We start from the raw sequence: 27,535 nt of genomic DNA, 5'->3' as shown, positions 1-27,535 counted from the left end.
ACCCCTGATGATCTTAGACTATAAACTGTATTTTATTTTGCGTATATCTTAGCCATCAACAATGACTGATTGCAATGCCAAAGGTTTTATTTTTATTACCAGTATTAATGTATTTGCATTTGAGGAAGGTAGGGGAAAAATAATTCCCTATTTTTCTATAAAGAAGAAAACTTAAATTGCTAGTTGAAGTCTGGTGATATAAAAGTGAAATATAATAATCGTCGTGGGAAATTACGAATGCGACAGAAAACCCAAATTTAATGAAGTACATAATTCACATCCAACCTTTTTCTAAAAATAAAGTCGACGTTCCGCAAAAAAATCAGTGAACTTTGAAATTTATAAGAAAATCAATTTTACTGTTTAATTGTTTTCCCCAGTAAGATGGAAATCAAGTAGTAGACACATGTTTCAAGATAGCAAGGAACCATTTTTTACTATGTGGAAATAAATTTTTAATTGAAATGCATCCGAGAAAATATTAATTTTAATTTTTTTTCTTACATTTAGAAGTCATGAACTGCATTCACATATGTTAAATATAATAGTTCTGTAACGCTTTTGTACTACTCGAGCCTAATAGTTATGTGTAAAAATTAATGAATGAGACAAATAACTTATTGAATAGATCTGACACATGATAGTTTTCTTTAAAAAAATATAACTTGATTATGCACTCATTTTTATGCATATAGTACTGACCAAAAGAGTTGAAAGTTTGAGAAGTCTATCCGTTTTTTCAAAAAAAAAAAAAAAAATCAAGCTTATTTTTTCCAAAAGTGCAAATATAGTTAAACAGTTTCAGGAAACAAAATAAGTGAGGCTTGGCACCATTAAGTAACGAAAGAAGGATAGCGAAACCTCGTGGATTCCATGCCTAAGACATCAGCTACTAAAATTAAACGAAAGGCGGCCCAAGAAAAATAACCTTCGGTCCAGTTGCACTCACGAATTTTCCAAATTTTCTGCTCAAACTAACTTGAAATTGCATATTTATTTCACTTCGTGTGAAGGGAGCCAGAAAGGACTCTAATTTCTGACAACCTAAACCCTTTTTACATTATCATTTTTTAAAAAAAGGAAATTTGATATCTCATGTTCAAAACTTAATCATATCTTTTCTTTAAATTAATTTAACATTTTCAAATAAAAAATTATCATTGGAAACTTGAGGCCTCATTTTTGAAAAAATGTTAGACTTCTTAAACGTGTCATACATTTGTCCAGTTCTGACCACGCTCTACTGAAAAATCACGTGCTTTTAACCGTTTAACCGCCGAACTATTGACGGATGATCAAATTTGAGTAATTTTTTGAAATTATGTCTATTTATGTCTAGTAAATACAGAAATAAAATAAAATTTCCAGAAAAAAAATTTTTACTATGATTTTCAGTGTGTTCCATTTTTGGAACATTGGCGTTTTGCATGAAGTTTTTTTTTTTCAGAGAATTTTTTTAAACTAAGAGGTTTTGAATGCGGTTTTTATCTTAGCATACTTTATTGCGGAAAAAATAATATTTTAAATTGCATTTGTGTACATATCAGAATTCAGAAAATCCAATACTGAAATATCTAATGCCCATCATATGAAAGGAAGCGTTGCTGGTGAAGTCGTTTGTCGCAATGGAAACATTTCTTAGTCGTATTTTTTTTTGCACACCGCGCAACGTCCTTGGGATGCAGATACAATATAATGTCCGTCAGACATTCTTGACCGTTTATGTAAATGACAACGAGGCCCTGGAGGACTTTCCACTCGTACTTTTCTTCTTAGGAGGTGAGTTGTTATTTCTCTTCGGAACTCTAAATGCTTCATCTTGACTTCGTGTAAATCACAATGAAGTAACCAACTAGCTACAACTGAAATATTCAGCGCATTACTAAAAAGATTCCACCACCATTTTTTACTCCTCAAATGAGGTCTGTAGCTCCCTAAAAGTTTATCCAAGACGTCCACACCCCCCATTCCTTCATTGTATCTCTTGATAAGATGAGGTTGTGGCACATCTATCTTGCATTTCTGCGCATTTAAGGAACATTTTACAGATGCAAGTGTCTCATGTGTATAACAATTAGATGCTACTGTAACCACTGCATTATCTTTCCAGCTGCACATGTACACTGATCCATCAGATCGATAGTCAAAATTTCCACGATCTTCTTTAGAAAGGGCTTTTTTGAATTTCCGTGGACAATGGCCAGTTCGGTTTTCACGAATTGTTCCTGTTGCTCGTACACTTTTTTTTTTGATAGCTGAGAAATTAAGTCATATGATGTAAAAAAGTTATCAAAGTATACTTCATGCTTAGACGTGTCAGTCAAAACTGATAATAGATCATTTACAACTCTGGATCCTAATTGCAGATCAGGGGATCCTTCTTTTTTGCCTGAATAAATCTCATGGGTATCCACTTGAAGAGCACAGCATCCAAATTTTGAAGCCGAATCTTATTGGTTTTCATCTAATAAACATTTTACATGAATGCCGACCGTAGTAGGGAACCATAGATTCATCTATGCTTAATTTTTCATGAAATACACCAAATTGTTGAGGGTTTTTACACAATTCTTCGTAAATAAGGAAAACTTTTCTTAGTTTGTCATTTTGTTTTAATTCATGGTTGTCCATCAAATGAAAGTTGTTTTTTATTTTTCGAAAACGATTTTGAGGCATAACTGTTAGTACAATTGGCACAGATGTATCTTCTGCACTGCTCCAATACATATCTTCAGAAGGAACAGAATGGTACCCACTCAATAGCAACAAACCAAAAAATTGTAGGATTTCATCTGTGTCAACATCTATTCTTCCTCAGTGATATTGCCTAGTTCATCAGGGGGTAATTGGCATATATCTACATCTGACAAATCCGAATCTGACAATGTCTCTAAATAAGCCACAGCTTGTTCTACAGTAAGAAATCTTGTAGACATTTTTTAACATTTATGAACAGTTGGTATACGTCAAACAGAATTTCGTTTCGCCCGAAAACAAAGCTAGCGAATTATTGAACTGCATTTAAAATATGAAGAATAAAACTCTCACTAATATTATTTTTTATTATTACGTGACAATGCAGCTGTCCGAGCAGGTGTGGATTCGGAGCCATATAGTCCGTCAAACAGAAGACTTATTATTTTCTTTGCTAACGAAACGAAACGTCATATCCTTTCAAAATATAAACTTACTTGGTTTTGCCAACATCTACATCAGAGTACATTCAAAATGAGAAGAAAAAAAAAGAAACATATATTGCGAAAAATGAAATTTCCCCTTGGAAGTCGAACGATTTACTTCTTGGAAATTTGACTCCCTAAAAGCGCCAATGTTCCAAAATTGGAACATGCTATTTTGAAAGGGTACACCTTTCGGAAATATCATTGCACATTTCTACAAGCATTTTAAAATCATACATTGAAGTATTTTTCACAACTATAATAAATAGCATCACATTTTCTGAAAAAACCAATTTTTGGTAAATTTTATAAGAAAAAGTTGCAAAAAGCTAAAAAAACACTCATCTTTGAAAAATCGCAATAAATAATTGAAAACATATAAACAATCAAGCAGGAAATCAAAAAATACTTTGAAATAAGACTAAACTGTGTTTAAAAAAAACTTGTTTATTTTAACGTTATTTCTTGGGAAAATTTTCACTTAAATATGATGTTCCATTTTTGGAACATTGGCGGGTAAACGGTTAAAAAAAATATTATAAAACTATCAATTTTCGCACACCCGTCGTATAATCGCGAACATTTGAGCAGCGTGAAATAATTTATTTTTATATATTTAGTCAATTTTCTGCTCGGTTCGGTTCATGTCAAATTAACAAAATACTTTACTTGCGAAAATTACGGCTTACAAAATTGGGTGCTTTTATAATAATCAGCGAAGGAGGATGTACGTTATTTTTGTTGATTTTGTTGTTTAAATTAAAGGGAAATAACGAACTTGAGTTCAATTCAAAGTGTTTTGTAAGAAATTTTATTAAATTCGATCGAACTTTCCTTGCCTTGCACCAAATATATATATATATATATATATATATATATATATATATATATATATATATATATATATATATATATATGTAAATAAGGAACACTATCATATACTGTATGTGTAACCTGGACAATTCAATCAAATTAAGCATCACAACTCTATTCAATAGGCGCCATTGTAAAAACGTGTTCAAAAATATAATTATCTCACAAATTACTAGAAATAAAAAAAATCTGCAATATTAAAAAAAAAAATATCTAAAGACAGCGATTAAAAATTTAACTGCCACCTTAACTGAGAACCAATATCCGGAGCATCTTACGGAACATTTCATTTGCAATATTATGGAAGAGAAGCGGTAGGCCATTTTGTTTGTTTGTTCCATAGATTTGTTTGTTACATGTTCATTCTTTAGCTATTAAGTTCAATTGCGATTTTGCTCTTGTAATTGAAATGAGTTATGAAATTGTTCTAATTAACTTTCTGTAAAGCTTGTATTTTTGGTTTGTAAATGTTCAATTTAATTACTTCTTGTTATGCTTGTATTCTGGACTTTCAGTGACCCCCATTGCTTGTTTTGTGAGATGTCGGGGTACTAATACTGCTTTTTTAGGCAATTTTGCCAGCAGCACTCATGAAACATCCCATGGTTTTTTCCCCTACCCTTGGGGAGTAACCTCCTGCTGAGGTCTCAGAGTATTTTGGGATTTTTTCGAATTTTCTTACTTTCAAATTTTTGTTCTTTCGTTATCAAAATATGACGGGCGAATATTGCTTCTACATTAGAACGAATTCATTGACAGTTTGGGGATATTTTGAGAGTTGACATTTTAACCCTAACTCCAGTGGATTAACCCTAAACTCCAGTAGATAGCGTTGATTGTTGACTACTTTTTCGTTTCTTCATTCCTCTGAAATGACAGTCTTACCAGTAAAAGTTAAGTTACAGCATCCAGTTCAGCCTTGTTACAATAAAACCTTTCCCTGCATGTCAAACATTAACCAAAACATACTATCAAATTATGATGCAGTGGCACGAGTTTCATTGTTGATGGCGTCAGGAGCGTTACTCGATCACTGATTATTATATATTCATTTCTTTACATTTTTTCACTGAGTATTTGCAGTTAACTGATTAATTAAATGAAACATTTAATTGCAAAAAAAACTAATTAATTTTAATTTACGAAGAAATTGTTGACTTTTTTTCTAAAAACTAATAACAATTATTTTAGTATCCGAAGAGAACTTAACTATTAACTTTATAGCATTTTATTTTATTAATAACTTCATGCTACCTATAAATATTGTCTTTGAAAATCTATATTTATACACAAGAATGACGAAAAGTCATTCACACCACTTTTATAATCTCATCAAGTTTTATTTATTAACGACAGAACTTTCCTGTCAAAGCTGCATTTATTGGTTTAATTCAATAAGGGTGTGACTATAATGTCAATAAAAGTTTCTCAGGAATGAAATGTCAGAGGAAAGATAATGAATTATAGTTGCGGAAGCATCCATCAGTTGTGAAGGAATATTTATTTAATCTAAATTTTATGTTTTTGGAAGATTTTATTCCGCAGTTTGAGACTGATGGCAGGAATTAAACTTAAGGGACTACATTACCTTAAAATTGATCAGACGATCAAAAAAAAAAAAAAAAAAAAAAAAAAAAAATCGCTTATTTTAAAACTAAAAACTATTCTGTACACAGGGAGAAAGGTACATATATTATTATTTAAAAAGTTATGAGTGGATTTAGGTCATGCTCGCTATGTGTTCCTATGCAAAAGAAAAACTTGCTTTTACGCGGCGATCCTTTTTTTTTTTTTTTTTGTGTTTTCATCATATTAGAGTCCCTAAGGTTTTTTTTTTCTATCAAAAAAAAAAAAAAAAAAAGACTTCTTCTGTCTTCTAAGACATAGCTTTAAAGTAATTCTTTTTGCAGTCAGGATAACATATTTGACAAAAATGTGCATTGGATAAGAATTTTATAAATTACTCAAATGATTCGATAATGTTATATCTTTAAAAACAAATTTTTTAAATGAAAAATTACATTTTTGTAAATAATTAAATTTTGTAATTAATATATAAGCACATATTCTTAGAGCTGATTATTGTGATCGCTTAGCAAAAAAAAAAAAAAAAAAAAAAATCCTTAGAGATTTAAAAAAAAAAAGTGAACATTTCCTTTTTTTTAAAGGGAAATATTTTAAAATTTTGAAGATAAATAATTGATTGCGAAAAAATAAGTATGCATGTTGTGAATTCAAAGAAAAACAAAATTTACTTACATTTAAAAAAAAATGCTTTGAAGGTAATGTGACCCCTTAAACTAAAATGCAAAGTTCCTAATTCGCAACTCCAACGAACTGTAGGGGGCACTGAAGTCACTGTCTAATGGCGGGATTGAAAACTAAAACAAACGCACATGGTAACGAAGAAAATGCTAAAAGTGTTGTGATTTTTGTTCGTACGTATGATTTTTTCGCTTTATTCTTTTTAAATTAATTTTCAAAGTCTTGTGGATATTCTGGCCCACGTAGAAAGAAATGAGAATTCAAGAAGCATTACTAAACGTCAAAGATTAATGCAAACTACGTAGTTCGTAGTTCTAAGCAGCTATTTCCACGATGTTGAATTCGATATTTATCAATTCTTGATAAAACTAAATAATAATTGTGGCCTGACAAGAACAACAATTAATGCTAGAAAATTCAATATGACATTACAAATTATTATCGAAAGAAGATGATACTTCTTTGCCTTGCTTGTCTAGTGCTTATTTTTTTTCCATTTGTAGCTGAGTTATTTCTCTCGAATTCCCGAATCGGTTCATTTAAAAATTTTCTGTTTCGATTTTTCTAATTTCTGAGTTACGATTTAATTGTGTCATGTTATGCAAATCATCAACAAAATTCTCACGGATATATGGTGGTAGTTTTCTTTTCAGTTGATTGACCATTATTTCTTTTCACTTATCGAATTCTGTAATCTTACTACCATTTTATTCCACTCATGATAAAAATTAAAAATGGTTTAACTAAAAACGCGAAATCTCGTCAAGGCTACTTTGCTCGCACAATACCAAAATTATAACCCTAAACAAATTTGGCGAAACCTTTCAGCTGAGAATAAAAGGAATAAAGTAAATTCTTTCTAGGTTAAACATTTTTCATTTTGTTCTACGATAATAAATCCAAGAAAATATTTTGCATACTGTCCATTCCAACTAAATGCTGCTGTAAAATATGATTAGTTAAATTAATTTAAGATTTAAAAAAAACTCATATTCTTACAAATTCATACAATAAAAATTTTTACCTGGTATAACGTTATCCAATTTTGTTAATCCAGAGTTTTCTTGTTTACGCGTCCACCATTTAATACTTTTTTGAAAGAAATAAGGAAAACTAACATTATTTTGAGAAGCTCGAGAATACTCTTAGGGGACGAATTAATTTCTGTAGCTGAAAGCAAACTAAGACACATCGATTGCGTTAATAAATACTCAGAACAAACTGCCTGTGTTTACGTCAACAGACACACATGGAACTAAAACGTGGCAATGTTTTAGTTCCATCGGCAGTTTTGTAAATCACCGCAAGGTAGCGTATTCGAGCGCTGGAGTTCCGAATAGCAACACATTTTTCAACTTAAAATGTTGCTGTAAATTTAGATTGACTAAATTTCAAATTGAAACTAAAATGAAATCCCCAAGAGAAATAATTCATAAAACATGGCAGTTTGTCGCAGTTTGTGATCGATGGAGAAACTTGAATTATAACTGAAATAATACTTTCTCCAGAAATATTTTCTGCTGTATCATGGGAAGAATATGAAATGAAGCATCTCAAAGAAAAAGTTTTGCTGCCCTAGGTATCTGTAATTTGAGTTTGATTGTGAAGGTTGGGAGTAAGTTTTGGGATTGGAAGTAAAGCAAATTATATCTGGAAAAGATTTTTCCGTATGAAAATATCTTTCTGAGAAAAAGCTGGATTGAAAGTAGAAAAAAAAGTCAAGTAAAGAAAATACTTCTGCAGTTTGCAATTGATAGGAAGAGTTTGAGTTAGGTTTAAAAACGATTGTTCACTTGTTTTAATGGAAACAAAATTTGTAATTTATTTGCTCGCAGATAGAGTGGGCCATTTGTAAGCATTGTTATAAAAAAACAGACCACTAGTTCTATTAATCATTTTGCTTTTTCGCTGCTAGACTAAAAAATAAATAAAAAAATAAAAATTAACTGATTCAGACTTTTCTTCAGAACACAGCAACTATTATGATTGTAAACAACCCCTCTGAATTGTAAAAAACTAAATTCCTTGACATAAATGGTTATTATTTTAATAAAGACAGCAGTTATAGGCTTTAAGGAAGCTAAATTGAGGCAGTGTGAAGCAAAGGGATGTAAATGGACATTTTCAAGGTTTGAGTAAGCGCGTTTAAAGTTCCGGTCCTAGGTAGGCTGTCATTGCAAAGTTTTTTTGAATTATTCTGCATGGCAGCTCCTACCAGGGGGTAGCAGCGGCCGCATCTCTAGCCCCAAAACAGAGGAGAGGTTCCTCTTGCAATTTCTATTCATTATCTCGAAATTTTGAATTTTGGCACTTAGACCCCTTTGCTTCTAGCTGCTTCAATTCAATATTCATGTTTTGTTTCCCATCAACAAATCCAAATATTGTTATAACCACTGTCTTGTTCACCTTTTCTGTCTCAGATAACATAAAAAATTGTTCCCGTCTTCAGTTGCATTTTTCTATTCCTTACATATCTTGTTGAAAATATGATAACGTGAAAGATACTTTAATTAGTCCTCTGGATTCACCTTTGTGTTACTTATAGAAAGATAACTTTTCACGTCAAAAGTTGTACTTTGTTTTGTATACTTTTCTGTTGAAGATGATATAATACGATATATTCTTCTTCAATTATTCACATTTTCGAATTTTTTCGACAAAGATGCAATTTTACTTCTTTAAATCAAAAGTTTAAAGAAAGTTATTTCCGTAAATAGTTTTCCGTAATTATCAACTTTTTAACTGTTTAATCATCAGCATTTCTTAATGTTATTTTAAAAAAATATCAATAACGTGGATGTGTGAAGATTAACAGCATTGAGTAAATCCGAAATCCAAAAAAATCAAGAGCGTCGATGGGTGCTTTGAGTTTTTTTTTTTTGGCACACCCTTAGTGTATACTGCCGTGTTCAGGTAAAGGGCAGTAACTGCAAATTTTTCATTTTTCATTTTTTTGCATTTTGTCATTTATTGAACGTTAGCTTTATTTTACAAGCTCGCTTATTTTGGTTTCCGCTGAAAAAAGGCGCGAAAAAGACGTCTAATTCCAACATTTTCCTAGAGTTAGTATTGAATCCGAAACGTGTTTCTTCAAATATCTCGAAAACTCATTTCTGCAGATACTGCCGTTTACCTGCACACGGAAGCATAGTCGAAAGTTTATATTGACAGAAACTAGTGATTTTTGTATTAATTTAAATCCGTAAATGATTCCCTTTACTCCGATTCTGGAAATTGAACTTCTGAAACTATTTTTTCTTCATTGGAAAAAAAAAAAAACACACACACACACACACACACAACTTTGTTTCGCTAATGGGCTGATGAAATATATATATATATAAGAGAAATTTGTGCTTTTAAACTGTGATTAACCTTTTTGAATTATTGGTTTAGAACAAAATAATTTTAAAAATGATTCACATACCTTACGTTTTTAATTGGCTTGTTCTGCGTTTTGCGGGCAACAATTTTTTTACTTTAGAAGTGCCTTTAAAAACAAAATCAAGGAAAGTTATTTTGTTCACATTGTATGATAAACCTTTTAATATATCATGTTCGTTTATATACAATCGCTTGTTATATTAATTGCAATGAACGTTATTGTAAAATTATATAATACTTGTAATGTGGTTTGGCATGAAAAAATAAGTAAGTTTTCCTTATCAGAACTGAAAATAAAAAAACTCTCAAAGCGTACCTCTATTTGAAAGATATCCTTCTTTCTTATTACTTCAAACATACAAAAAGACAAAATAAAAAAAACCAAACAAAACAAAACCTTAACTATTTAAAAGTTTAGTAGCTACCAGTTTTGTCTCTAATGTGGCTGAAATCTGCCAATGATAAGATATAATGGATGGCGATGTATTGTCAGAAGAACAAGTGCAGAACTTTCGTTCGTCTTTTGTTGTCATTGGATTATTTAATAATACTTCTAACGCCGAATCAATGCAACATTCGCTCTGCAATTACATACGTCCTCCTTGATAACCCAAAGGAGAAGTGAGCTAATCGATAATGGATGTTGAGTTACACTGATATCTTTGACGGCGTTTTTAGTCCGAGTGAAAGTAGTGATAAGAAGTTTTGTGATTATTTTTTTTTATCATCGATGTATCGGAAATTAAATATTTATCTGTATTAATGCTCTTTTTATTGACTTGGTTTTTATCGAAAATGCGATAAACAAGTATTTGATTTACAAATCAATTTCTTTTTTTTTTAAGAAAGAGAATGTTTGTATGATTGTATAGTTTTTTTTTATCCCCTGGGGCGGAAATTTTCAGATATAAAGAGTCAAGAGGTTTTACTTTTTCTTAAAAGCAAACTCCCAAAACTTAAAAAAAAAATAACTGTGCAAATTAAAAAAAAATATATCCAATAAAGAACACATCCTGAAAGTTTTAGAAAAATAAAAAAATCAACTATTTAGATTGCCTGAATCTTTTAAAAAAATGGCTCTTAAAAAGAAATGTTTAGCATAAGCAACCGAAGATTTCTTCTCTACAGCTGTTATGGAGAATGCGCTAATAAAATCATGTAGAAATAACTTTTTCATTTATAACGGCATCTATTAAAAGATTAAAGTTTCAAATTTATAACCTTTTTTTGTTATTATTTATCTAAAAAGTTTTATCCTTTACAATAAAATTGCGTTATATCTGCGTTATTAATGAAGAACTTTTAAAAGGTTTCGAAAAATGACTTTGGAGAGTTTACACACTTATTACACACTTTCTTTTTGATTGTGACTGATGTCAAACTCTACTTGCTCTAGATACGATTAGTTGAACTTTTTACCTTTTTAAACATTACTTATATTTCTTAGGTTTGTGGTTTCATTTTTATTATAATTAGCAAGACAGAGCTTCTGTTTTTGAAGCTTCTCCTAGACTCTTTTCAGTCAGATATCTAATTTCTGACCTTATGTGACCTTAAACCTGAATCTAGGACACATAAGCAAAAATCAAAATTGCATTTTTTCGCAATGAGATCTGTTGTTCTGTGGGGCAGGCTTTTAGCGTTTGTTCTTAAACCGTTTCCTAAAGATTTGTTTTGTCAGCAGTTTGTCACTGTCAACTCAATAATTCAATGTTGAAAGTTACTGGTATGAGTCTAATAATGCGAAACGCCATTATCCGACCTATTACCTTTTTACGGACTTGGTAGTCATTAGACCTTGGTCACGTAGAACTAATGACAAAAGCATGTCCAAATTGTTAGTAATTTATTTCTTAAAAATCCATAGGAACATTAAAACAAAAGGATAACAATTTATTATTAAAATATGTAACTAAATTAAATATTCAGCATCTTTTCCAGTATTTTTTATAAAAATGAAACGTTTACAGTTCTATACTACCTAAATACTATACTTTCTGAGATATATTCTGCCGTGGGCAGGCAAAGGGCAGTAACTGTAAATTTGTCATTTGTCATTTTTTTTTGCATTTTTGTCATCTATTGTACGTTATCTTTATTGTACAAGCTCACTTATTTGGTTTCCGCGGAAAAAAAAGACGTAAATAAAGTCTCATTCCAACATTTTCCAATTGTTAGTATTGAATCCACCACACACACACAGTCCTTTAAAGATCTCGAAAACTCACTCCTGCACATACTGCCGTTCACCTGAACACGGCAGTATTCCTTTTGTTATTTACGTTCCTTTTATTATTGAAGTGTAAAATCTAATCACGCTCAGAATGGTAATCCCTCCCAGAATACATTCTATATGGAAAATAAACTTCGAATACAATTCCTTACTATTTCATGAGAAAAAAAAAATGTTCAATAAAAATACGAAAAAAAAATCTAGTTTCCTGGCAGATTAAAGCAAACTAGTTAGAGTCAAGGTAGTGAAATAAAAGAGTAAATATTTTCTTAAGGGAAAAAAGACTTACATTTTGGAAGATCAATTTCTTTAGGCTACAATGTAACTTTCTCAAGTGGTTCGCCTTATTCAAGGAGCTTCCCTTGTTTGAAAAATAAATACGAAGTTGATTCGAGTAAACACTAGACATAAGCTGTGGCGAACATGAAGCTCTTTCAATCTGAACTCTGAAAATACTATAAGAAATATAACTTTTTTAGTAAAAAAATAGTATTTCTTAAAGAATTTTTTACGTTATATATGAATTGAAAATGCAAGCACTAATAATAGTTTGTAATTTTTGTAATACTGTTCTTTGTATGTAAGTATATAAAATTATTCTAAATTGGAAGACATTTTCTACAAAGACTAAACAAAAATATTTAAAGAAATGTTTTAAATTCGAAGTTAGTTAAAAAATAAATAAATTAGAAGACATTTTCTACAAAGACTACACAAAAATGTTTAAAGAAAAGTTTTAAATTAGAAGTTGGTTAAAAAATAAATAAATTGGAGAACATTTTCTACGAAGACTACACAAAAATGTTTAAAGAAAAGTTTTAAATTTGAAGTTGGTTAAAAAATAAATAACTTGGGAGACATTTTCTACGAAGACCACACAAAAATGTTTTTGAAAAATGTGACTTTTATTTGCTTATTGATTGCAGATAAATAGACACCTGATCTATTGTAATGCGAATAATTCTCTAATTGGTTGGAATATTTTCTGAAAATTGAGGCATATGATGACATCATAGTTACGCTTAACGTCGGTAATATGTCGGTAAAATGCATTTGATTAACTAAATTTTTACAACGAATTTAATAGCCGAATATGGCGAAAACATTAAATGTTTCCTACCAAAAAAAAAAAAAAAAAAACACTAGTTGTAAATTACAAATAATAAAAAGAAAAGACTAAGTTAAACGCACACCCACACACACAATAATCTCCATTGAAAAACAATTTAAACACAAAAAGTATGAAATTGTGATCAATATTCACAGATATATGAAACGCAGCGTTTTGTGACTTACACCACTTTTCAGTTGCCGTAAATAACGCTTTTGGGGGGGGGGAGATATAGCCGTTAACATGTGTTTAAATTTGTACTTGTGCATAAAGTTTGGTTTTTCAAATTGTTCAAGGTTTTGTCGTGTGTTTTTGTGTATCATGGCATAACATTTGCATTTATTTTTGAATAGCAATGAAAAGGATAAATACCTCGTTTTTTTTTTACTTTGACGACCTGTCATTCTTCTAAAAGGGCGGAAAGTTAAAATCTAGTCTTTTGTATAGTCCCTTAAAACTTTAAACTGGAATATCTCTCTGGGTTTTAGCCGCACAAATGTCAAGTTTTTTGTGTTAGTAATATCTTTCAATGGAGATTATTTCCCTAAATATAAGTGTGGGGACTTGGGGCTCGTATAAAAAGTTAAATTTTGCATTTTTTGACTGATTTCTATTTTTGCTTCAAACTTTCAATATCTTAACTCTTAATCTGATTTTGAACAATTTTGCAATTGGAAGTATGTATCTAGGATAACGGTTGCAAAAATAATACGGATTTGCAAAAAATTGCAGACGCGTGTTTTTCTTATGCAATCAACCAGTTTTCAACTGTACAAAAATGCGAAGATATCCGACAAAACTTCGTCTTTATTGTTTGTCTACTGATTTTACATTTATGTGTTGCATCTTTTTGCGTTAGAAAATGGGTTCTTTGTAATCTTGAAACATGTACAATACATGCATGGTAAAATTGAGCATACTTAACGTTGCTGATTTAAATTTTACTTTTTTTTTTCACCACGGTATTATTTACTTTTTAACATAGAAAGTGTTCTATTTATTAAATTAAAAATCTTAAATGAAAAATATCATTTTCTGTTACTTCATTGTAGTTTTTTAAGCAATGAAGGGTTTCAAATCTTCTGGTAGAATACATACGAAAAATCCCTTTCCTTCCAATGACTTTAACCAGTAAGTTCTTGGACAGCAGTATGGCATGGAAATTCATCACACTATCTTCTGATTATCTAGTCACTTATTACACACATTTTTATTTAAAGACACTATAGCAAACAACAAATTACTTGCCTAGAAACAGCAAGTTTTGTTACTTAGATTAAAGATACGTAGATCACAATATGTAGATGTAAATAGCAGTAAGCTGTGGGGAAATGAAAAAGGAGGGGAGCAACACATAATAGTTACACGTTTCTTTATTAAACCTATTTTTATGCGTGTACTGTATGACAGTAAAAATGTCAAATTATGTATTCTGATTTTTAACTTGAACCTATCATGTTTTCAAAAGAAAAGTATCGACCTAAACTTTCTACCCTACCAAATTCGATTTAACTCAGAATGTGTTTATAGATGGTTTACTGAATATATTTTGAAGACACTAAAATAAGCTTCACACTTTATTTAACTCAGTACAGTAGGTTTGGAATAGAGAAATTTTGAAATATTTTTGAAAGTATCCTTTTATGTTTCAGCATTGAAGAAATAAATGGGTTGAGTTAATTTACTCAACTCATGTGTTGAAGAAAAAAATTTCAATCAATTTTTTTTTGTTTTTTTAACTTATTTGAAAAACGTTCGTTAGAAGAACGTTGAAAATAACTTTTACGCCATTTCAGCAAAAAAAAAAAAAAAAAAAAAAAAAAAAAAAAAAAATAGAGAATAGAAGTTAATAAATAAGGAATCTAATTTTTTCAGGTTATTAATTCTACTAAATTTAATGCACTGTGTGCAGAAAATGATAATTTAAAAAACAATTTCAGTAATTACTTCACTAAAACGAATCATCTCAAACTCTTTCGTTTTTCATGTACACTAAATGACAACTCTTTATTAAATTAAATTTTTGACTATTTCCATCCCATTTAACCCCATTTATGATTTGAGATAATACAATATTTTTAATGAAATTTCTAAAATTGTTCTGACATTTCTTTAATAGTATTTTCTTAAAATGCGTTGAACACTAACACAAAGCATTTGAATTAGATGGAAATCAATGCGTAAAAATAGCTAATTGGTTTTTGTTGAGAGTTTCTGCATATTATATTGTTTTGTGGACTTTTATATACGTCCTTTTTCGTGTAATCATTTATAAAATGAGTTTATTTATTCATAATGATAATCATAATGCGTATTTATATGATAGTATAATTTGTAACAAGAGCGTTTTAATTAAAATAAATCGATGTTCAAATTATAAGCTGCATTTGATAGTTATTTATTTTAAAATCGTTAAACGTAGTTACCTGAATTTATAATCTATTCCGTAAAATAATGTATCTTTCCATGTTTCCGTTTGTAGATATTTCAGCTCCAGTAGTTTATAATGTGTCGTATATGTTCAAACTTCTTCTTGTTACTATTGATGAAATATCTTCAAACAGAAACTTGGAAAGACATCTATGCTGCTTAAAAGAAATAATCTTCTCAGAGAAACTTTTTCCAAAGAAGATTACGCTTCTTTAAGTAGGCACTTAAGTTTCTTGCGTCCTTATGTCATGCAGGTACGTTTGTTAGTTCTCTAATTATATAGGGTGTTCCGTTTTAACTTGCAAGACCTTTATTTTCGCAACCGTTAGTCCTAGATGATACTTCCAATTGCAAAAGTGTTCAAAATCAGATGCAGAGTTAAGATATTGAAAGTTTGAAGCAAAAATAAAAATGAGTCAAAAAATGCGAAATTGAACTTTTAATACCAGCCCTATGTCCCCTAACTTATACTTAGGGAAATAATCTCCAATGAAAAACAATTCCAACACAAAAAAATTGACATTTGTTCGACCAAAATTGAAGGAGATATTAGAGTTTAAAATTTTAAGGGATCATATAGAAGATGAGATTGGATCTTATTGCCATTTCAGAAGAATGGCAGATTGCTGAAGTAAAAAAGCAAAATATTTATATTTTTCATTGTTATTTAAAAATGAATGCAAATGTTATGCCATAATAAGCAAAAATAAATTAAAAAACCTCAATCAATTTGAAAAACTACTCTCTATGCACACATATAATTTTAAACACTTGTTAACTGCTATATTTTCCCCCAAAAGGTGTTATTGACGGCGAGTGAAAATTGGTGTAAGTTACAAAACGCTGCGTTTCACATCTCGGTGAATATTGGTCGAACTAATTTCAAACTTTTTTTGCTGGAATTATTTTTCAATGGAGATTATTTCCCTAAGGGGACCAGGGGCCCGTATAAAAAATTAAATTTTGTATTTTTTTGATGACTTTATATTTTTTATTCAAAATTTCAATATCTTAACCCTGCATCTGATTTGAACATTTTTGCAATTGGAAGTATGCATCTAGGACTAACGGTTGCGAAAACAGAGGTTTTTGCTGGTTAAAACGGAACACCCTGTATATATGGTCGCCTCAAAGCAACACTAAGAGATCTAATGCCAGAAATAACACTAAGATGTCCTACTGTTGCTCGGAGACGACGATATGTGTAAAAAATCACGCTTAAATTTTCGTTTTTTGAAAAAAAATTGATTAATCATTGCTGCGATAGTAAATCGCATTTTAAAGTAATTAAAAACCTTTTCAACGCTGACGTTTTAGCATTGCAATCTTTAAGAAAACACTTAGTTTTGCAGAAGTAGTTCTATTGTTCTCTGCAAATATACTGTCATATGCACAGTACGGGAAAATTCCCGAATCACTAACCAGGTTCAAGTTAGTTACGAATAAAAGTTTCCACATCGACAGAACACTAAAAAATACTGAACCTTTTTTTTTTTTTATCGGCAACAAACACATTTAACGGAATTAAATTTACCCCTAAATATGGGATAATTTGGAATTACAGGGTCCAAAATATTCTTTTATTTTAAATTTTTATTACAAAAATTCAAATAATGATGAAAAATGTGAAAAATCTAAACAAAAAAATGTTGATTAGTACAATGATTCTTCTGAAAATACTATTAACAACGGTAAACCATCCTTCTCAATATTACCTCGTCAAGGTGAATGACTCAAAAACGTAAATATATCGTAAGTAAGTCATGTTACTTATCAATAGAAAGTATTTTTTTAGCTTTTTAATATTTTTTAAATTTTCATTCTACTATGATTTGGAGAGAACTTACAGTCAATTGTAAGAACACGCTTTTCATTTTTTACGCACATTTTTAGTTTTTTTACTGTCTTGTATTTCGAATAATTTTCAAAATAGAAATCTAAAAGTTGGCAGGATTACTTATATACTTTGTCATATGTGGCATGTCCTTCCTAATACATTTTATTGGAATCGGAAATGGTGAAGTCAAGAAGGTGATTTTTCTAACATGGCAATTAGCCGCGTGACGGAGTAAGATTGCGAGGGATGGTTTACCCCTATAAATAGTAATTTCAAAAAAATCCTGAAACTCGTCAACTTTACTTTGTTTAGTTTTATTCAAATTGTCAAAAACAATTTGAATTTTTGTAATAATCTTTCAAAATTAAGGATTTACAGTGGTGGTAAAAAAAATTACTCCACTCGCGTCGCAAAGGAGAGGACTATCATCCCGACTGCATTATTCAACACACAGTCAAGCATCTAGTATCCCAGATGATTTGGGGATGTATTTCTGATCAAGGAGTTGGTGGGCTTCACTTTGTGCAAGGAACAGTAAACGCTCAGGTGTATATTGGCATTTTGTAGGAGGAATTGCTTCCTGCTATCCGGGATCACTTTAGTCCATTTTCCAGGATGATTCAGCTCCGTGCCATTGGACAAAACTGGTAAGTAACAATTCAAAAACCTTCATCCTGCCATTAGACTTACATTGACATGGGATTAAGTAATGTTTTTCTCTAAACTCGCACGCAGGTTCAGAAATGGAAAAATGAGCATGGGGTCAGCAGTTTGCCTTGGCAAGGAAACAACCCTGATCTACATAAACAATTATCGCATTCCTGCTGTTAAATGTTTATTTCATAATTTTTGAAGATTTTTTACATACATTCATTGTTAATCGGTCGACCAAAACTTCTCAAATAATCCCATTGTTGTGAAAATGCGAGGGTGATGCAATTTTTTTTACCAGCACTGTATTGTTCGTTCTAATTCCCAATTATCCAACATTTAGGGGTAAATTTTACCCGTTAAAGGTGTTTGTTGCTGATAAAAAAAAAACACACAAACACGGGTTCAATAGTTTTCAATCAATCAATATCAATGATTTGATTTGAAGAAACCCTTTGAATTGCTTGAAGGGCAGCCTTACAGTCATGTTTGATATGATTGAACCTTTGGCTCTTTCATTTTTCTTGAAGTTTTATATACTTTTCTAGGTCTTTAAGGATGGCAATGAGTCCGCAAGTGTAGTTTAAAACTATTTTACCTCCACCGAACTTAAAATGCTTTGTGCTTCCGCTGAGAGGAAAAGTAAAGTTGACACCCTCTTCTCCGTTTATCCAATGAGAACTATGTCCAATATAACAGGTGCCTTGTGCCTCAAAGTATTTCTTGAGCTAGGTATCTAGAGAGGTTAGATGGTTCAGTTTCTAGGAATTGAAACTTGTTCCGACCATAGTTTATCAGTATCTGGAGGATTACAATTGCGAATTTCGACGACCAGCTCTTCTGCAATTCACCTTTCTTTTGACCTGATGCATCAACAAGTGCAGTTTCAGCGTGACCAATTCGACCACCCTGTATATATATATTCTACTTTTCTTTTTACTCTTAATTTATTTTTTCTTTTATTTTCTTCAATATATGTCTTCCGAAAAATCAAATCAAATCATCCCAAAATACAGAGCATACATAAACAACTTACATTTTTCAACAGTTTTCTTCAATATATTTCTTCCCAAAAATCCTACTCAGAATTGTGATAATGCAAACATCACAATTTTTGACACGCTGCGCTGCACCTTTTGAAAAATTGAAAACTTTTATATTAATTCTGAAAACTATATCAGAGGATACATAAACAATTTACATTTGCCAATTATTATCTTAGTTCTCATCGATAAAACTGTTGGCCTATTTTAATAAAAACTGTCCTGATTAGAAAATATTTTGAGCTCTGTCATCTATAGGCAATTCGTCTTTTGGGGCTCTGTGTTTGAATATTTGGCAAAATTTGATTCACAAAACAATATTATTACTAACCCCATTGTTAGTGTTTTAACTAATATTACGACCATTACTTATGGGGATGTGATTCTGCCCATCAATATTCTGCCCTTCTTATACATTGAAGTTTTAGTGTTGAGAATTGTGCTAGGTGTGAATTTGTCATTTCATTGAATTTGCTTTTTTAAAAAAAATACTTTTCCAGATAGTGGAAAGAAACAGTAATTCAATTTTCAAAATGGTAATGAATATTGTTGCAGTAAAAATTTAAATTATTATATACAAAACATTATTTTACTAAGTACTTAAGTACGTAAATTATATACTTAATAAAACTATTAATATAAACGAAATAGTGAATAACATTCTTATTGCTTTGTCAAATAACATGTTGAGTAATCTTCATTTATTCAAAAATGTTGTTCTTATGTTTCATTCCAAAGAACATTATTTAAAAATATTTGGCGAATGGAGAAAATGTTGTAAATATGAACACTTTCTTTTGTTTTCAGCAAAAAGTTAATTTAAGTTTTAAGGGGGTCCGGGACACATTTTGAAATTTCTTTTATTATATACTTTAGATTTTTGAATTTTTTTACACTGATTCACCATTTAATTAATAAGCAAAATCACAACATAAATATTAAAAAAAAATTTTTATTCAAATTTAATTTGTTTTAAAAAAAGGGGGTTGCTTTAAATTGCTATAACTCAAAATATTGTTGTTCAATTTTCAATTTTATTTCAAAAAAGTATGCACAAATATCGAAGCTTTAATTTTTATTCGGCGATTTTAAAAATATTGTTTCAATAAAAAATTAAAAATATTTGAAGAAAAATTTCGAAAAATTCGAAGATACTTTTTTTTTAAAAAAAACCATATTTTTTGCAGTAAACGTTTTTTTCAAAATCGCCGAATAAAAAATTAAGTAAACTGTTTGAAGAAGACATGCTCCAAATTTCATTACTTTATCTTCATTGGTTCTTGACTTATAAGAGTTTGAATGCAAGAAATCGGGAAAAATTGCATCATGGAGAAAAACGCGTTTAAAGTTTTAAAGTCCAATGCACATTAGTTAGGTGCGGGCAAAAAAAAGAATTATATCTTTTGTTCTAATAAAGATAGAAACACGATTAAAACGTCCTTTTAAGCAGAAGAAACGGAGTAATTTTTAAATGATAAAAAAAATTTGCAAAATTTGTAGATTTTTGTGTCCCGGACCCCCTTAAGCATGATATTTTCTTTTTTAAAAATCTTCTTCTATTTTATTCCGGCATGTGTAGCTATATTTTCAGCAGGACACGGTATTCTTTTTCAAAGACAAGATTCTTAGGAAACAGTTTTTTTTAGTGTTGTAACATTGTACAGATCGCAACTGCTCATTGTAAACCTGGTCACTGAGTGTCATACCCATTATAAAGTTCAATGCTTATAACTGGCAGTCACCAAATCAAAGCATTTTTGCAATCACACATCAAATACACAATTACTTCCTGAAATCAATGCTTAATAGTTATGACGTAAAGCTAAATTGATTTTCAACAAAAAAAAGTCTTCTTCATAAAACATACCATAAAGGAAATCTAAAGTATCAGTTTGAAAAAACAATTATTTAAAGCTTCAAGTTACAAGATGGGAGAAATATATGTAGTGATACGAAAGGATTAAGAGTAAACGACACACAAGAGAGCTGTTATCGTTGAGTTTTATTTTCTCTCCGCCAGTAAATGTTTTCATATATAACATTTTCAGGACATTTTTTTTTCTGATCACAAAATGTAGATCCTTGGTAATTTACTTTTATATCTGGTTTTTCTTTTTTCTTTCAAAATGTTTGCAAATTTTTTGATAGCTTTCACAAAACATGCTAACACATTGAAGATAATTTTGATTTATTTTTAACATAGGTTTTTTTTGTACGTTCACAGCTCTCTGAAGCAGAGTAGTGCAAAAAGTGCTTAAGTGATGAATAAGTTTTATTATATGTATTTGAGACGAGACTTCCGTATCGATTAAGATATCTTCTTTAAACATAATCATTGATAATACATTCTCATTCAAATATCGCAGCAATAAATTTTCCAAAAACTTGATAAATATCTTGTTTTTCGTATCAAGTTGGCATAATTCAGTATGTTTTGCGGTTACACTGTAGAAAATACTGACAACCATGTCTGAAACATAATGGGCTGCTAATGTCCCTAATTTCGGCCGGTAACATATCTTTCGCAAAATTAAAAGTTTCCCCTATAAAAGTCAGTAACCTTGCTGAAATTAAATTAGAATCTTTCTGAAAAACTCAAAAACATTTCCAATAAAAGTCTGTTAAGTTTATGGAGTAGTTAAAAATCATTTACTAGAAATATTTACGAAGTCGATGAAACGAAGAATGTAAATTACAAAATAGGTATAGGTTCATATTATTGTGTGTGTTTTTTACTTCCTTTTACAAAAAAAGGAAGTATTGTATTCGCGAAAAAAATTCACTCAAAAATCGATCTTAATTTCCATTTTGCTCACCCCGAATTGAATGTTTAGTTTGTTTTTTCAACTCGACCGCATGCGGATAAGTACCTAAGAACGTATAGACACGCGAAATAACCATTTTGACGATTCCCGAGAAAAAAAACCACAACGACGAATTTTCTCGTGACGTCTTAATGCACGTGTGTATGTGCGTATGTATGTTGCATAACTCAAGAACGGAATGTCCCAGAAAGTTGAAATTTGGTACGTAGACTCCTAGTGGAGTCTTGTAGTGTACCTACGTTTTTGGTTGCATTCGGATGCTCCAAAGAGGATCTTTTGCCTCTTTTTGTGGAGGGCATCATTGTTAATTTCGATGTAAACTCAATTGGTGTTATAATTTGGCGGACACTTGGTGATATATCGCCAATCTTTTGGTCACCAAGTTTTGTCACTAACTTGGTGACCAATTTGGTCACTGGTAATTTGGTTTAGAAAGTAAACTATTGAATCACATAAAAATTGCCAATAATGAGAAAATGACATTAAATTGGAGTAAAAGGAAGTCATGTGATACGCACATCAGCTCTTTTTTTTTTTTTTTTAATTTCATTCTTGGTTAAAAAAAAAAAAAAAGAAGAAAATTATTTCGAAACCTTCTATTACGGACAAGGTCTGGCTGTTTCTAGTAAATTTTTTTAAATTTCCTTCTTTGATAACACTGTTAGGCAAAAAATACCTTCAAAATGCTTCTGAAATTATTCTTGATGACTTGCAAAATGACCCCCTGAATCCAAATATGACCAACAGTTTCAACCTACACGTCCCATTGTTTGGAAATGGCGTCTCCCCCCTCCTTTATTTTAGCTTCGAAAATTTCAGTCTTTTTTTTTTTTTTGAGGTGGAGAGAGCAAGTTCAAATAAATCTTGAAAATATTGCAAAGAAACAAAAAAAAATAATAAAAAAATAAATAAAAATAAAAAAAATAAATAAAAAAAATTAAACGAATATCAAAAAAATAAAAATTGGAAAGTAGGAAATTGAGATGGGGGAAAATGTCGGTCTGTCCCCCTTAATAACTTTTGAGTGAATAGTCCGATTCCAAAATTTTTTTTTTGTTCCAAAGATCTCGGCAAGGACACTTCATTCCTTTATATCATTTTTCAATTTGAACTTTTTTTGTTGAAGCCTACGGGAAGCGCCTACATGGAAATTCAAGGCAATTCCGAACTAAGAGGCAAGTTTGCTTCAAACGAATTTTGTTCGAAAAAGTTTTTGATGAAAAACTTATATATAAAATATCTTTTTGATTTGAACAATTTTTCGTTCAATTTTGAACAGTTCAAATCCCTTAACATTAGTGCCTACGGGGAAACTGGAAGTCAATGTAGTTTCCGTACTTCAAGGCGGATTTACTTCAAACAAATTTTGTTTTAAATAGCTTTTGACGACAAACTCAAGACTCCGACTTCGATTATTTAGGGGTACCTGACTCCAACTCCTGTGCCTGACAATTAGTCGGACTCCGACTCCCCGACTTCGATTCTGACTTCGTAGCTTTGGCAAATATTAATATACGGAGGAAAAATGACCGACTCCAATTGTTTGATATTCGACTCCGTTTCTGACTCATTGATCCCAAAATGAGATTGACTCCGACTCCGACTCCACAGCCATGGCTTAACTGTGAAATAATTATTGTTAATATGACTTGTTTTTATTTTCACTCTAAAGTTTTAATTTAGGTATTCAGTTTTCGGCGGATAAACTCGAAGTCCTTTAGGTTTCTACAAAAAAATGTGTGTAGACGATTTTTTTTTGACAATGAAAGTTATTTCTTTAAGTTGACATTTTATTGTTTTTATTTATTTTGGTAGGTGCATTAATTAATTAAAAAATATTTTTGGCAACAGGGGAAAAATAAACGATTTTTTTAAAAATATGATGTATTTATTTTAATGGACTTATAATTTTAATTATTTTTTTTTCGTTTTGAAAGCGGTTAAATGTTTTTTTTAATTGGTAAAAAGTGTATTAGCTGCTTTGTTCAAAATATGCTTCTATATTTTTTGTTCGCTTATTTATTTATTTTTTTTACGCATCTAATGTTTTAGACGAGTAAGGCAAATTTTATTCCTAGAAATAAGCTTAAAATATTAAAAAAATATGTTTGAAACAATTTGCGATTTTAGCTATTTTTGAGAACATTGGTCAGATACTAGAAAGTAGTACGGGTATACGGGAAAGTAGGCTCGTTTAGTTCTAGACGGAACTTCTAGTTCCACTTATCTTTTGGTTTAACACCAGAGTATAAAACTCACACCTGTGAGTCCTATGTTTGAAAAAAAAAAAAAAACTTCCTGCTGTAAAAAATGCAAAACAAAAATGTGAAACCTTCGCATTTTGCATTTTTAGTATCACATCGCAGATCTTCAGTAAAGAACTTTCCTGTATTTATTCAACTTACATTCCTAGATATAATTATGATCAACAATGAACTTAGGTATGCTTATAAAGTAGCCTTAATGTATATTTAAATTTCTGGGGATGCACCGGCTCCATTATTTATCACCCATTGATAAGGTAGAAAACATTGGGAGCAGTGCACCCCTTCCTTTTTTAAGTACTTCCTTTGAATGTGTTTTAAAAAACTTGAATCTTTTTCTTAAGAAAGCAGACTAAAACAATTAACAACATATTTTAAATAAGGACTGTACAAACATCTGTACAAAAGTAAAAGCTCTTCCGAAGTACTATTATCTGAAGTAGTGAACGCGCACTACATACATAACGCTATATATTATATGTTCTTACCCAATGGATTAAACCATTTTTCATAACTTTAGACTATAACAGAATTAGTGGGAAAAACTTAGGTAATATTTACTTAATACTCTAAGCTCTGAAACAATTTTTTACAAGGATGTAAAACTCCATTTTTATGAGGAACGCGAAAACTTCACTTTCCTTAATTCCTTTCGAAAATACAGTATCCAATTATCTAGGATATTGAAGCATAAAACAAACACGTTCTCAGAAAAAGTGGCAGCTACTTTAATTGAATTTTCTTTTCTATATTAAATCTCGTATGAAAAGTCATATACTACCATCCAACCATTCTTAGCTTTTCGTCTAATGATTTAGCAAACAAACTTTCTTCCTTTGTTTTCTCGGTAAGATGGGAAAAAATTAATCCTTTTCCAAGAAGATTTTTTTAAAATGTGTTGAAAAAGTCTTTGAGTTATTATTTTCCCAGGAGTTGTCATTCGGTTTCCTGTTTCTTATTTTCTTTTTTTTTCTCAAAAGTAAATTCTTACATAAATTGGCCGCGTAAGATGAGAGAAAAAATCCCAAGTAAGATGTAATAAGAGTTTGAAAAAAACTTGTTTCCAAATAATGTTAAACTTATTAACACATTTGAATTAACTAGCATTTCAGAATGGTATTTTAGTCAAATCTTGTTGAAATATGGAAGACCACGTTGCGGAAGAAGGAATCATTAAAAACAAGGCTGCGAAGTCATCGGGTAAATTATCGACTTGACTCCACATCCTAAATTTTTAAAGTTCCGACTTGGACTCCGATTCCAGCTCTCTTTTATGCACCCAACTCTTCGGAAAAGGGAAAACCCTAGTTAGAAATTGAAATATTAACTCTTTTTATGAAATTTTCTCGTCGACCTAAGATTTATACATCATTTAAAATTCAATTTGAAAGTTAAATTTTCCAATAGTTACGATTTTTAAAAAGAGTTTGCTCTAAAATCCCTTTTAAAGAATAGATTAGAAGGAGCCCTTTTCAATTTTCAATAACAAATGTCCATCAAATAGTGTGTTTTCAAGTTTCTTGAAGGTAGTTTTTTTGCAAGCGAAAGTGTTCTCTTGCAAAATTCTTCTTTCATATTTACTCTTAAAATCAATTATAAGCGCAACAACTGTCGTTATTTTATTTCAAACTAGTGGTACCCGCACGGTTTTGCCCGTAGTAGGAAATTAAAAGATCATTTGGTTCGCCTGTATATTTACAAATAATGGATGACGAATTTCTCGCCAATTGGCTATATTCATTCGTTCTCCCGTTCCACGCAATGATAATTTCGTAATTTACTCGTCCATCTTATAATAATTTTGCTCCGGAAAATGTTCTTAAAATCTTAATAGAAAAAGAACAAAATCGAATTTTTGAAATATCGCTTTGAGATGTACACCCCCCATGCTCCAAACTAACTTTGCCAAATTTCATGAAAATCGGCCGAACGGTCTAGGCGCTATGAGCGTCACAGACATCCTACATACATCCAGAGATCTAGACAGAGAGACTTTTCGCTATATTTTTAGTAAAGATAAAGATGTGTAATGCTAACCTGAAATGTCTTTCCTAATCTCAAATGGAAAGGCATTCTTTATTTTTAAAGGCAATCCTATAGAATGAATTGGGAAGAGGCGTAGTAAAAGCAACATCTGAAGCTGTTGCCTTATGAACAATTGGGATGCCTACCTTTTCAATTTTTAGGTCTGAAAGCTATTGTATCTATCTATCTATCTCATTATAAGCATTTCAATATTGCACAATCTTTGTTGAAATCTAATTCATCATGGGAAGTAAATGACATACATTTGGTTTAAGTGTCTTCACCTTATTTCCGCAAATGCTATGCTTCTGAGATCTTTATGAACAATTTCAAAATAGTTTTCTCTGTCATTCAAATTGATCGTCGTTTAACAAAAAAAAAATAAATAAAATAAAAAATAAAATAAAATAAATAAATAAATAAATAAATAAACAAAATAAAGTAAAAAATAAATAAATAATAATAAATGATTTGATTTAAAAGTAAACAAGACAGCAGTTAACTATAAATTAGTTTTTTAATATTACTGGTGCAGTTGCTAATATTTGGCTTTTTGAAACATAATGTACGACCTGTGAAAAAAAAAGTTTCTGCGCTCCGGAAAAATTGACAGCAACAGGTTGTTTGTAATATGGAAGAAAAGGGAGGCAAAATAGAAAACATTTTGAAAACATCTAAATATAGATTTCAATGTCTCGAAAGGTCTGTATATTTCTTTTCGAAATTCATGGTCAGAAAAAAAGCGCATCCTTTAAATAAAGGCGGCAACAAGATAATACCCCCCTCAGGGATTTAGTTGTAAGTATGATTTCTATATATATACATACGAATTTCGAAATAAGAGCAAAGGGTAAAAAAAAAAAGAAAAAACAAAGCAGAAAAGTATCAGTAAAAAGTAAAAAGGGGGAAAAAAAAAAGGAGTGGAAATTAGAGTCGTTACATTTTTGAACAACTCTGACTACGCTACCCTGACTTCTTTTTCTTAATAGACTAGTGGGTTCCACCTGCTTGCTGACGCTCACCAATCCCCGAAGATTGCTTCCCAAAGATTTAAATCGTCAATAAAAAAGAAACAGATTAAAAACGCATTATGAGTTCCCTTTGGAACAAGAAGAACCCCTTACCCGGGTTTCAAAATAACTTGTACCAACTTGCAGATCCGCAAGGGCTAAGGGGCTCCTGAGCATTGCAAAACTGCAGTTTTGTACGTTTGAAAAGTCGCTTTCATATTCTTGGTCTCTAGTAACATGTTTTTTTGTCTTTAGCTCGGAGCTTGAATTTAGTTGAGCCTAAGATTTTCCGTTAAAGTCGAAATCCTTAAAATATGTGAATAAGAAAGAAGAAACAAAGGAATCTAAAAGACGTAACTATGGCAACACCAAATAAAACATCAATAATTTGAATATAGATGAGAT

The sequence above is a fragment of the Uloborus diversus genome, unplaced genomic scaffold, assembly GCF_026930045.1.
Source record: "Uloborus diversus isolate 005 unplaced genomic scaffold, Udiv.v.3.1 scaffold_11, whole genome shotgun sequence".
In the NCBI taxonomy this organism is placed as follows: Eukaryota; Metazoa; Arthropoda; class Arachnida; order Araneae; family Uloboridae; genus Uloborus; species Uloborus diversus.
This window is presented reverse-complemented; position numbering follows the sequence as displayed.